A 13,952-nucleotide genomic window follows, 5' to 3' on the forward strand; every position below is an offset into this window, starting at 1 on the left:
GATACCGCCGAAACGGTGAGTAATCTCTGCTTACCTAATCACACTAGACTTGGCACTAGATCTAGTACATTGAAACATGATAGGCCTATTGGAGGTCGACTGAGGCTATTTAGAAATAACTGGAGGACAGTGACACATGATCAATTCATTCTGAACTCAATTTCTGGCATGAAATTGGAATTTAAGGAGGGAAAATTCCCCCCTACAAGCACAAGAAATCCTCACTCCTTTCGGAGAAATTCAATTGACAATGCTCGTGTGCATGAAGAAATCAGAAATCTGCAGACAAAAAATGTTATTGAGCAATGCAGTCATGTGGAAGGAGAGTTCATCTCCAATGTATTCCCACGCCCCAAAAAGAATGGGGGCATACGGTTAATTCTGGACTTGTCAGAGTTAAACAAGTATCTTGTGTATCGTCATTTCAAGATGGACAATATTCACAAAGTACTGGAATTGATATCTCCAAACAATTTCTTAGCCTCAGTCGACCTTCGAGATGCCTACTATTCAGTCCCAGTACATGATGGAGACAGAAAATTCCTACGTTTCACTTTCAGTGACCAGTGTTGGCAATTCAAAGCAATGCCAAATGGGCTTAGCTCAGCCCCCCGTTTGTTCACTAAAATACTGAAACCAGTGTTTGCAACACTGAGAAGATTGGGCCACATCGTTATTGGATATCTTGACGATACCATACTGATCAGTGAAAGTGAAGCGAAACTGAAGGAATCCATAGCTACAACAGTAAGCCTTCTCACACATCTTGGGTTTGTGGTGCACCCAGAAAAATCAGTGCTCTATCCGACCAGGAAAATAAAATTCCTTGGTTTTATGCTTGACACTGTAGAAATGTCTATCAGTCTGCCAGAAGAAAAAATGACAGAAATCAGAGATCTGTGCGCTAACTTGCTACATATGAATAGACCTTCAATTAGGCAAGTAGCACGAGTGATCGGAAAGATTGTAGCAAGCTTTCCGGCAGTACAGTATGGTCCATTGTTCTATCGTGAACTGGAAAAAGACAAAATTCAAGCTCTGAAGGCAAACAAAGGTCACTTTGATAGAAAAATGGAACTATCCACCGAAGCAAAACAGGAGCTTCAGTGGTGGGTAGAGAACATTCACACTGCCTTCGCACCAATCCAAAGAAAGAAAGCAGATCTAGAATTGCGCTCAGATGCCAGTGGGGCAGGATGGGGCGCCACAAACCTCCACAGTAGTACTGGGGGAAGATGGAGTGAGAAGGAACTACATAATGCAAAGCATAGTGGCATCAATTATCTTGAATTAGTTGCGGCTGGGCATGGTCTCAAGTCGTACTGCAAAGAACTAAGAGATGTGCATGTTTTGCTACGTGTAGACAACACTACAGCTGTAGCATACCTAAACAACATGGGAGGCGTTAAGTCCCCTAACTGTAATGATGCCGCAAAAGAAATTTGGAAATGGTGCATACATAAGCACATTTGGATCACTGCGTCCCACATTCCTGGAAAATTAAATGTAGAAGCGGACCACAGGTCAAGACAGTTTAATGATGGGTCTGAATGGATGCTAAATCCAGCAAAATTCCAGGAAATTGCCAGTCACTATGGTACCCCAGAAATCGACTTGTTTGCATCAAGGCTAAATAAACAAGTAGAAAGATATGTAGCATGGCAGCCAGACCCAGAGGCAGAAAATGTAGATGCCTTCACACTCGATTGGGGTCCATTGGATTTCTATGCCTTTCCTCCCTTCTGTCTTATCTCAAGATGCCTACAAAAAATTAGGCAGGACAAAGCAAAAGGCATCGTAGTTGTACCAAACTGGCCCACCCAACCATGGTTCCCTGTATTAATGTCCTTGACCACTGAAAGACCAATGTTATTAAGACATAGTGCAGAGTTGCTTACGCTCCCGGGAACGGGAGAACCTCACCCCCTGCATGACAGACTTGATCTGCTCTGTTTCAGGTGCTGCGAAAACCCCTAAGCAGAGATGGACTGAATTCAAGAACAGTTGACATCATCGCAGCATCGTGGCGAAAATCTACAAAAAAGCAGTATGGGGTTTACATCAGGAAATGGAAGTCCTTTTGTACAAAGCGTAGTTTGAACTATCTAACAGCACAAGCAAAGGACGTGCTGGAATTTTTAAGTGTTCTTTTTTATGATGAAAGTTGTAGTTACAGTGTTATCAACAGTGCACGTAGTGCACTTTCTTCGTTTTTGATATTGGAGGATAATTGTCCAGTTGGAAAACATCCACTCATTTCGCGTTTCGTTAAAGGTGTTTTTCATCTTCGCCCACCGTTACCCAGATATCGTGAGATTTGGGATGTGAACATAGTGTTTAATAAACTTCGTAGGTGGGCACCTGCAAAGACACTTTCTTTGAAAGTGTTGACCTGGAAACTGTGCACATTAATGGCCTTAGTTTCTGCGCAGAGAGTACAGTCGCTGCACAATCTTCACCTCGACCACATGCAGCTAAAAACCAGCGGTGCGCAATTTGTTTTCAAGGACCTCTTAAAGCACAGCAGGCCAGGAAACGCTAACCTCAATTTGTCGATGAGGGCCTTCCCACCAGACAGACGACTGTGTGTGGTGAACTATCTGCAGCACTACATCAAGCGAACAAGCACATTACGAGGCAAGGAGCGCTACCTGTTCATTAGCTTCAAGAAGCCTCATCATCGCGTGACATCACAAACCATAGCCAGGTGGATCAAGAGCACGCTTTCAGCTGCAGGGATAAATACTCAGGTTTACGCAGCCCACTCTACCCGAGCAGCTACGACATCAGCCGCAAGGTGTGCGGATTTGCCCATCAGTCAAATTCTGGCACAAGCAGGCTGGGCTGGAGAAAGGACATTTAGAAATTTCTACAACAAACCACTGGAAACGAGGAGAAGTTATGCTGCAGCTGTGATCCTGAGCAAAAGCAATCCACAGCTGTACCATCAGAATTAATGGCAGCCAGCCCCACATTGACTACAGGGCCATTTAATGCAGGTAAATACCTACTGCATAGATAAGCCATTAATTTACATAGGCCGTTCATGGCTAACGGCTTTAAAATCTCTTGTCAACGTAATCCCTGACGGAATTACGAAGTATAATTGATAGATTAAACGAGAACTTACCTGTTTGTAGTTTGATCTCAATTATATGAGTAATATTACGGAAGGGATTACGTCCCTCCCTTCCCTCCCTGTGTATTCAAACTACAGTGGAAAGTTCTCGTTGATCTATGTTTTCGTTAGCCATGACCGGTTTTCTACGAATATTGGGGAATCTGCGCATGCGTCAGCGGGTCTCTCTTGTCAACGTAATCCCTTCCGTAATATTACTCATATAATTGAGATCAAACTACAAACAGGTAAGTTCTCGTTTAATCTATCAATTATCACACAGTTGGACAATGTTGTCAATGCAACTATTTTCTCATAATCAGCACCGGCATAAATCGGCATGGGGATAACGATCTCAATGCCGATTTTCCTTCCATGTAAATATTTAAACAGTAAAGATTACAAAAGGACATGCAAATGAGGAAAAAAAGATTAGTTTCATGCATTAATTGTTGCATAATCATAAACAAGAAAACATTCTTGTGCATAATAGTACTAAAGGTTATTTTTACACAATTTTTTTTTTTTAACCCAGGGTACAGTGCTGAAAAAAAAAATCAAAAAAATGGCAAATTTTCATTTGGTACCCCAGGGTATCAAATATTGCATCGTATATTGGTCAGTGCAGTTCAGAAGTCTAGGCCATTTGTAAATTTTGCAATCCTAGAATTTTGCTGACATGATGCATTTGTAGATTCAGCCATTGTAAATGATACCGAGTCATAGGATTAAGAACAAAGAACATATTTCACAGCATAGTGAACAGTTCCCATTCTGCATTAGATAGTGTGATATTGAATGCCTTGCAAAATCATACACAATGTACAAGTATACCCAATTCATAAATACATTAATAGTCTTTGAACTTTGCTAGGTTAGTGTGTGAAATCATCTTTAATAAGCTTGATGTTGACCAGAATCATATGAAGTCAATGTCAATTAAAAAAAAATAATAATTTATTGTTGTTAGTGTAATGATCTGTGCGAGTCATGTGAGAGAAATGTGCTTGTTTATAAAATGTAGTGAGATTGCTTACATGATTGATTTCCAGTTTTCTACATTAAAGTGCTGGTATAGTTTTGGTTGAGATGGCGCTTCAGGTTTCCAACTTCTTTTGTTGGATAATGAAAAACCTCTGATGAAATCTAAAAGCCCATGCTGCACACTGGCACTGGTCCAATAGTCCAGGACCAGTAGAAATCATTGTTGGACCAGAAACTTTTTCAGGAATGGACTAGAAAAACATGGAAAAACTGGGTACCTACTAGTCTGACAGACAGGTCAGACCAGTAGAAAAAATGGGTTATTGTGCAGCCCTGTAAAAGCACATGCATTCTCAGAAAAATTCAAAGTTAAATTGATGAAAATTGGTTTGAAATGGTTGAGATATATCCAAAAACAAAGAAGTCCTAATGAAAGGGGTACCCACCTTTTATTAGGACTGCTTTTTTTTGTACTTTTTTATATCTCAACCATTTCAAAACCAATTTTCATCGAATAAACTGTGAATTCCTCTCAGAATTGCATTGTATTGCTCTTTAATATTTCTTAAAGAGGTTTCTTATTATCCCACACAGAGTTTAAATCTGAATCGCTATCTCGGCCAAAACTATGCCATCCCTTTAATGAGAAATTTCAGTGCAGTTGAAAGTTAATCTGAAAAGAAGGAGTAAATTTTTATGGCACTACAATGAAAATTTGATCAAAGTCGAATGAAAAAATAAGGAAGTTAAGAAATTTTGAAGTTACACTATTTCTTTCAGGAAACAGTTCTTGAACAGTCAATGTGAATATGCATGCAAATAGTGATTAATGATGCCATCCCCTCACAACTTGCCACTTTATTGTTTGTACATGATGTTGAAATTTCCAGTTTTCCATTCAAGTGCCATTGATTCTCCAGTCTTAAATCCTGATATGTAACTGATCAATATTATGGAGTCATTTAACCCGGAATCACATATTTCATACTTTAATAACAGAAACATTGGATTTTCATCATTTTTTCTTGTACACGATCAAGGGAAGACTGAGAGGTGATGAAATGGTCACTTCACTCATTTGCATATTCATAGCAACTGTATGAGAACTTATGCAGAAATTAGTGAAACTTCACATTTTCATAACTTCCCTTAGTTTCGTCCAATTTTGTTCGAATTTGGACTCTTGTACTTGTAAGATCTAACTCTTTCTTATCAGACTACCGTGTAATTGGACTGGAATTCCTCCTAAAAAACTACTGGCGGCTGAGGATTATGTGTGTACAACAGAGAGGGTAAACTTTTGGTGCTTAACCTAGGTCAAATGATTGACCTGGCAAGGTGCAGCTAAAAATGCTATAGTCACACAAAGGTTAAAGAAGAAATCCACTCCAGAATTATATCAATGTAGTAAAGAAAAAGAAAAAGAAATCCCTCAAAACAGTGCCAAAATGATTGAAGTAGGATAAGAAATAAGGAAGTTATGACATTTTAAAATTTCATGTTTTTTTTTTGAAGACACCTCTTTATCAGTTTTTATGAATATTCCAATCAGCAAGTTGATGATGTCATTCTCTCAACTTGGGAACAAATGTTGACTGTGATATATATTTTGGTATGGGAATATGCTTTTATCTATATTACCTGAAATTAACAATTTTTCTGAATTTCATATTTCAAATAACATACATGAAAAAATTGTAAGGGCATGACATCATCAACTCACACATTTGAATATTAATAAGGACTGGGGAAGAAATGCCCCCCCCCCCCATGTGAAATATCAAAATGTCATATCTTCCTTATTTCTTATCCACTTTTTATTATTTTTTGAACGTTTTATAGGGATTCTTTAATCTTTCTTTTAGAATGTATTTATTTTTGGGATGGATTTCCTCTTTAAGTTGTTCCAGAATTCCCTAGTGCTTTGCAGATTACCCAATGTGAGTGAATGTGTATATGGTTTACTTGAACTAAATGGAAATAGAAAAGGAACTACAATGACAACTTGAACTTTCTGCTTCATTGTGGAGCTGTTACCTACACTGTGTATATACAGTTGTAATTGTGTGTACACCTTGTAGTCATACCGTCCCCTCTAGTAGATGTAAGAGGCAAAATGCTCTGTCCCATGGATAGGACATAAAATGGAGGTCCCGTGTTTGAGAGAGTCACAACTCATGCATGTAAAAAATCCGGCTTCATCCATTCATTTTAAAGAGCAGGGTGCATAACCCGGTGAAATAGTCTTGATCTCCTCACATCCAACTGGACCAAATGGAAGACCAGATAGTGCAGCTGCTTATACTGATAGGCTATCCACTCATCCTTTCAGATGGAAAATGAAACAAACAAAACAAGCAAAGTATAGTAAATAAGCTCTTGGCTGTATGACTATCCATATTTGCATTGTGCATGGAAAATTTCCAGTTAGAATTGGTAAATGACAGATAGAGAGAGATAGAGAGATTAAAACGAAACAATAACTCTGTGGTAAACAAAATAGTCTTTTCCCTGTTACAGCTGTTGCCTATTTAGGCAGTGCTGTTTTTGCCTGTTCCACTCCGATGATTTTCAGTATGCACTTTTGGAATGGAGCACTTTGTATGACTGACAACAATGTATCTGTTGAGTTTATGTCTGAAAAAAAAAAGAATATCATAAAGGGAAGTTTTATCTAAAGGGGATATATTTGATTCCCTGTATGGTTTCGGCAGCTTTTTAAAATGGGTTACATTTGTCCTGGCGCTTCTAGAGTATTCTAAAAGAAATTCCAGGATGAGGGGTATCTGTGCCCCCAGGACTGTCCCATTCATCCAATGAAGGGGATATTTACTGCCATGCAAAAAAAAAAAATGAAAAAAAAGTGTATGTTTTGGTGTGCCTGAAAAATGGGACATAGTGGGGATGTAGGGTTTTCCCCTCATTTTATGCCTCCGCCAACGAAGTGGCCAGAGGCATTATGTTTTATCATCATGAAACCTACATATTTATGCATGTTCTACCTAACAGTGATTTCTTTGGAACTGTGAGGTCAAAGGTCAAAGGCCAGGTTTAGATAATACTATTTTACCATTTGATACTGAAATTATACTTTTTCTCAAAACCTTGAAAATTACTCAATGCATAAACTTATAAAAGGGTCAAAAGTCAAGTAAAAATCATCAGTTCCCCAAATACCTGCACTCTGACGTTTTAATCATTCATCCAATTGAACCTAGCTCTAGGAAAGTGAACATTCAGCACATATGTGGCAAACCTGTCATTTTAATATTTTGCCAATTGTGTGAAACTGTCATCACACATTGTCAAGACATTGTCCTATAGACCTATTAGGAGAACCATGCATTATGGCGGAGGCATACCAGTCACCGTAGTGACATTTCTAGTATTCGTTATAGTATATGTCTCATTGAAATTTAGAAACTAGTGGTAAAACTCACATTTTAAAGCAAATTTTGATTTGAATTCCGATCAAAGTCTGTTTAAGAACAGATAAATATGTTAAAAACATTAAACATGTGAACAAAATGTAGAAGAACATATCATATGGACTGTCAGACAACATTTTTAGGTTTCTTATATCAGAATTCCCCCAAACTATCATTTAGTTGGCATATCCTCATAGGATTGAAATAGCATTATATGTGCCAATATAAATACACTGTACATTGTATTAAAGATTTATGAAAGATTTTAAAGATGTTAAAATTCAAAGTCGTAATAGTCGATTCCCTGGGCTGCCCTCTGTAGCTGAAGCTCTGCCACGATTTACGATGTCTCACTGTTACAATGACGTAAAGGAAATATGAACGAAATTTCATCGCAAAGGAAAATCAAACAGAACTTCAGAGAATTTTTTTTTTTTTTGTAGGACATTAAATGAGCACTCATCATGAAGAATAATATTTGCCTGAAACATATCTCAGTGACAAGTTAAGATGATAGGAAGGAACTTGTCAAAAAGAATGAAAATTGGTAAACTTTTATAGTCCATTTGCATGATGTTGGTATACTATTCCCTCTCCTCCTACCCCTCCCCATCTCACCCCCACCCCTCCCCCCCCCCCACACACACACACACACACCGATACTGGCACACAACTGCCTCCCACTCATATTTTCACCCACACCATTGCACATTCCTGTTGAATGTGTCATGCTTTTTTGTGCATTTGTTGTTGTCTTTCCAAGTGTGCATTTATGGTTGACCCCACACCAAGGGTGTATACAAATATCCTTTTACTTTTGCTGCCCTTTTATGACCCCATTTGCGACATGGTATGCCGTCATTGAGTCTCGAATGGATATCATGGCTTCCTGTTTGTTGCATAAAATGACACGTAATGTTTACCATGGTGCCATACCCCATTATTATCTACATGAGGCATTTTAGCAGTGCATTAAAACCACATATTTTTATCTGCGTGATTTTCTTGTGCAATATCATATTCAATTCAGAGCATATTCAATAAAACACATAATGTAAGAATGGATATTTTGGTGCATCTAATTTTTCCCGCTCAGCCGGGTAGAAAGAGTTTACCATGTTTTTAATGTTGTGGAATCAAGACATCAACTACCGGAGCATATGGGAAGCAAAAATATTTGTGTGCTTTCACAAAATTTCAACACCGCGAACATTTCCACTTTTACAGTAGGCATGTAGGTAACTGTAGTAAAGTGGCCGTGCACTAATACACCATAATTTTTTTTTCTCATCTCTTGCATGAACGCTTGCAAAAACATCACAATTGCCAAGTGCACGAATTCTTGTTACAAGTGCAAGTCACTTTTTTTTTTAACTGCACAGTCTACTTCAAAGCGTAGTAACCACAAATGTAGGACCTACGTTTTCCTGTTTTTGCCTTCTGTAGATGATCATTTTGAAAATAGTCAATAATGATGATTATGTTATAGACCGATTCTGTGACGCGCTATGTGTATTTTTGGCATGGGCAGCGCCATTAACGAGGTGTCTTTCAATAGCCGACCCCCTCTCCTCTCTCCCCCACTCCCTTCAGCGCACGGAATGAAAAACTGATGCATGGTCATTTTAGCCAATAGGCGTCTCGTACTGAGTGCGCGAATGCTTGCTTAATGCGCGAACCTTTGTTACAAGTGCGTGATAAACATGTTGCCCTGGGGTGGGGGAGAGGAGGGGGGGGGGTCGGCTAAGACACCTCCAAATGAGCTCATGGCTGCGCCCAGTGCCACAAATTGTCTGCTGCCCTCAACGAACCCGAATCAGTCTATATGACCTTATTTCATGGAATACCAGGGTTTTTTTTGAGAGTCATTGTTTTTGCCCAAGAATAAATTTTTTCATTGTCTTAACATATTTTGCATGAAATTGTGCATGAAAACACCCCAAGACTTGCATAAACCAGTGAGCAGTAATATCGGTATGTTGAAATTTCCTTGCCTAAAATTATGTTCGATATATACTTTGTATGCCAAGGTTTAGAACGATCTGATGATTCCATCATATTAGGTGCTATTTATAGACTTAGAAATCCCCCGTTTGTGTCCTATGCACAAAGGTACAAGTTAATGTGCTTCAATAGCCCCCAACTGCACAGTACAGTGCCCTTACACTGTTTAGAGTACCTGCCTTTCCCAATTTTTTGACTGACTGTCACATCTACCAAATGTGTAAAAAAGGACAGATTTTGACAGTATCAAGTACCTCTGATGTTAGAAATCTGTATCTGATGACTTGTGTTGGCTCTTTTCGCGTGACCACAAATGTAAGTTGTGTGATACAATTGTACATGAAAGCTTCATTTATTGTGTATAATATGTTGTCAAATCAGTAATTTACTGGCAACACTCTCAAAATCTTCTGCTTAAAAAAAGATAAAATAGATTTGAAAAATAGAAAAAATATTATCTCATAACAATACAAATAAAAAAAGACTGAAATTGCTTGATTCATACAAATTTCCAAAAAAAATGTTTAAAAAAAATAAATCTTGTTTATTTGCATGCAGATAAAATTAACTTATATACACATGTATGTATCCTTCAAGAGCTATTGCATTCTTTGTGCTCCAGTCTTTGGCTGTTTGCATAATATCACCCTAGCTTTTCCTGTTCATATAAATCATCTAGTTTGTTGATACACCTGTATCCTGCTTATAATCACGCAGTGGAATAGTCCCCTCCATTGCACCTTTGAATTATTTCTAATTTTGCTTGATACAAAAAAACCTCTGAAGTTTACTTTTGCTTTTGTAATTTTGTCTCCCTCCCAAGGGTATTTACCATCCCTCCAAGACACCAAGTATAGAATATACGCCAAGCATCTTATGTTGTAAGAGCAGAACTGATTGTTTTCTTCTATGGTGGAGGTACAATGTATCTCCTTAGCAGAGTTGGACATTTAAATCGGCTGCCAGAGACTGATTTTACATTTGTTGTTGGACTGACATAAGTGTCATCATAGATAGTGATAAAGATGGCATGTTTCAAAAGTATGTAGGCCTAGTTGTGGCATGAGAATGTAGCAAGTACTTCTCCTCTCACTGTAGTTATGCTGTGGGCGGTCTAAAAATATATCAAATTGACGTGTATACCAACAGAATTCTCAAAACTGTAGTTTAGACCAAGGCCGATCATTGCGCTTCTTTGAAATCAAAGGGCAACATTTTATTCTGCCCTCCTCGTCGCAATTAATGCTTAAAGGTATTAGCCCACATTTGTAAACCTGCAGCAATTGGTCTCATAGTCAGCATGGAGTTTGGGTATGATTGCAGTAACGCCTGTGCAAAATTTTGTTCCAATTAGTCCATTACTTTCATAAAAATAAATGAAAATGCACCGTATGCATGCGTATAACGCTCGCTAGCTCCGGTCCATGTACGTACTACATGCATGCGATACATGTGTAAGTTACATGTACGTAGCTAGCCGGCGCTCGTAATTCGATTTTGGGTCGGGTTGACCCGGTTTGAAAATTGATTTTAAAACGATGATTTTCTCTCTTTTATCGAATGGTATAGACAAAGAGCAACAGGTGAGGTATGTTACTGTTATAACTTGTACTTGAAGTCATATTGGACCTGTTTTATGCAGTTTTGATTTTCCTGGGTTTGCAAATGTGGGCTAGTACCTTGAAGTTTGAAATTGGACTTTAGTCACTGTGGTTTAGAGTTGCTGATCTGAGCTGGGATATACAGGGATTACATGAGATTAAGACCTTTGTCCCAATTCAGTGACAATCTAAATTAGAAGACACCAGAAATTGAGTCACCTGTATGATAAATAAAGTTCAACACATTGGCTCTTGCCTTGATAACTTGCTCACACATTTCATTCATCATATCAACATACCAGTAAGCAGACGAACAAGCGAATGTACCAATGAATGAAAAGCTGAAACATAATGGACAAAGGTAGCTTATACATCATTGGTTACAAATTTAGTGAGATCGTTGGTAACACAGAGTGAGCGAATGATTGACAGATACAGATCTCCATTGATGTGCACCTATATCTTCATTTTTTGTCCTTTTTTTTTATATGAAAGTAATGAGAATATTAAAGTTGTATTCTTTTTACTGGATTACTGTAGTCTTTGAGTAAGTATAAACCTAGCAATGATGACTTTTAGGCAGAAAGGGGTTTATGATTGCTAGATTATTGACTAAATACATGTATGTGATTTTTGTAACAATTTTGTATGTACAGTTGTGAGCTATTGGCATCATTTCCTCTTCTAGATTATGCCTGTGGTTTGCACTGAAATTTTCTTTGTGGGAACATATGAAACTTCAAAAATTTTGTAACTTCCTTCTTCTGTGTCCAATTTCATTGAAGCAATTTCACTCTAGTGATCTCTTCATGTTCAAGTTGATGTGAATATGGTGCAGAAAAGCACATTTTTCGACTGTACTGTCTTTTTTTTTTACACCAAAGTTTGTACATTGAAGTAATATTCATCTGTTATCATGTCACATTGATATCATTTTTATTCTTATTGCTACTGATTGGCAAATAGTCCTTCTTCGATGTGAATAAACACTGATTATTCAGCGTTTTAGTAGCAGCCATGACAAAAAAAAAAATCATGGGCATGCATACTGTATATGCTGTAATTTTCGTGTGCAGATATTTTCCCGAATGACGAGGTCATAGACATTTTCACGAGGTGTTGTTTTTCGCGAATTGACGCCGACACTTACATTAATGCTCTATTAACACAGCGCATGGAGACATTTTCGCATGTTGTTAAATTTGCGATCCGACTGTGATTTGCGAAATTTGCTGAAATTAAACCCTCCCGAATATGACAGCTTATACAGTATTTGAATTGGACTTGAACAAATGACCTCCTAATTGCTAGACAGGCATCATATCCACTCGACTACTTAGCATCCTTCCCATAGCTAGTGATGGCTCTAATCCCTTGTAGGAACATGTACTGCATGCATATTTATGCAAATGAATAATTTTTGCATCACAGTGTTTTTTATTGCAACTGATTGACAAAGTGCCCTTCTGGAATAAACACTGATTATTCAATTGCCAATGAAATAATAGCCATGATAAATCATAGGCATACATTGATCTTGTGGATATGATGCCTGACTATCAATCAGGAGGTCTTGGGTTTGAATTGCACCCAAATGTGTATGCCCTAGATTTTTTATCATGACTATTAGTAATTCCTCAGACACTGAATAATCAGTTTTTGGTAATGTCAAAGAAGGGCAATTTGTCTATCTTTTGCGAAGAAAAAAAACTTAGCTCAAGAATCATTGATATTTTTGTTGTTGTTGAATGAAGACATAAAGCATACTAGCAGTGACTGAAATAGTTAATTCAAACATCCTAATTGTAGTCCAGCTTTAATCCTTGAGGATACGTGCCATGAAAAGGAATTCCCCGTTCTTGTGACTTACAGTGTTTTCTTCCAGGATATACAAACTTAAGCAGATGAGAGGTACACATGACTTGAATAGGAATTGCATTCGTCCAAGTAAAGGAACAGTATACACTGACTAGTTCTTCGGATTGGATGGTACCCAAGTCCCAAAAGCTGTTCATCATTCTCAGGATTAGAGAGAGCGAGAGAGCAAAAAAGAAAGTATAATTGTGAGACTCTTGCAAAATACGAAGGTGGACAGGACAAGGTCTGTTGTAAATAAAAAATATCACCAAATTTAAGATACTATACTAATGTTTTACCTCTCCATTCACATTGAAAAATTAAGGGGGGGGGGAATCAAGATCTTATGGCACCAAAAAAAATGTCATCATTTGCCAGAGCAGAGTGTGTGTGTTGAAGAAAAACTCTTTTTTTTCTGTTCTTTTTTTTTCATCATTTGCCTGCTTTTTATGGGTAACATATCAATAGCTAGCCTGGTTGCTAAATTGAAAATGTGTTTGTCTCCTGTAATTTGAGCAATGTAGTATGTACAAGTCTAAAGTCATGAACTCAAAAAGGTTGACAAGGTCTACTAATACTGATACATATGATTGTCGGAATGATGGGATGGGTAGGGATTTATACGAGGCATGCTTCAGGCAGAGACATAGTATTTGATATGTGGGACTATGATGTGCTATCATATATGTACATATAAGTGAAAAAAAAAATGTCTGCGCATGGTTCACTGGATTTTTGCTAACTTGGTAGGACACAAGGACAACTGTCTATGTGTACTAAAGATTATTGGAATCTGTCCCCAGTGGGATGAGTAAAACAGCTACTGGTATATTCGGTGGCACTCCAAGACTTGGGCTCATGGAACATATGGCTATGTTTACCCATGTTACTAAAGAATGTCAGTTGCTTACGGAGGAGGAATGTTGTGTGAACATGTCCCCATAGTTGTACTTTGGAGTG

Source organism: Diadema antillarum, unplaced genomic scaffold (assembly GCF_040938485.1).
Source record: "Diadema antillarum isolate AM-2024a unplaced genomic scaffold, OU_Dant_1.0 seq00001769_RagTag, whole genome shotgun sequence".
NCBI lineage: Eukaryota > Metazoa > Echinodermata > Echinoidea > Diadematoida > Diadematidae > Diadema > Diadema antillarum.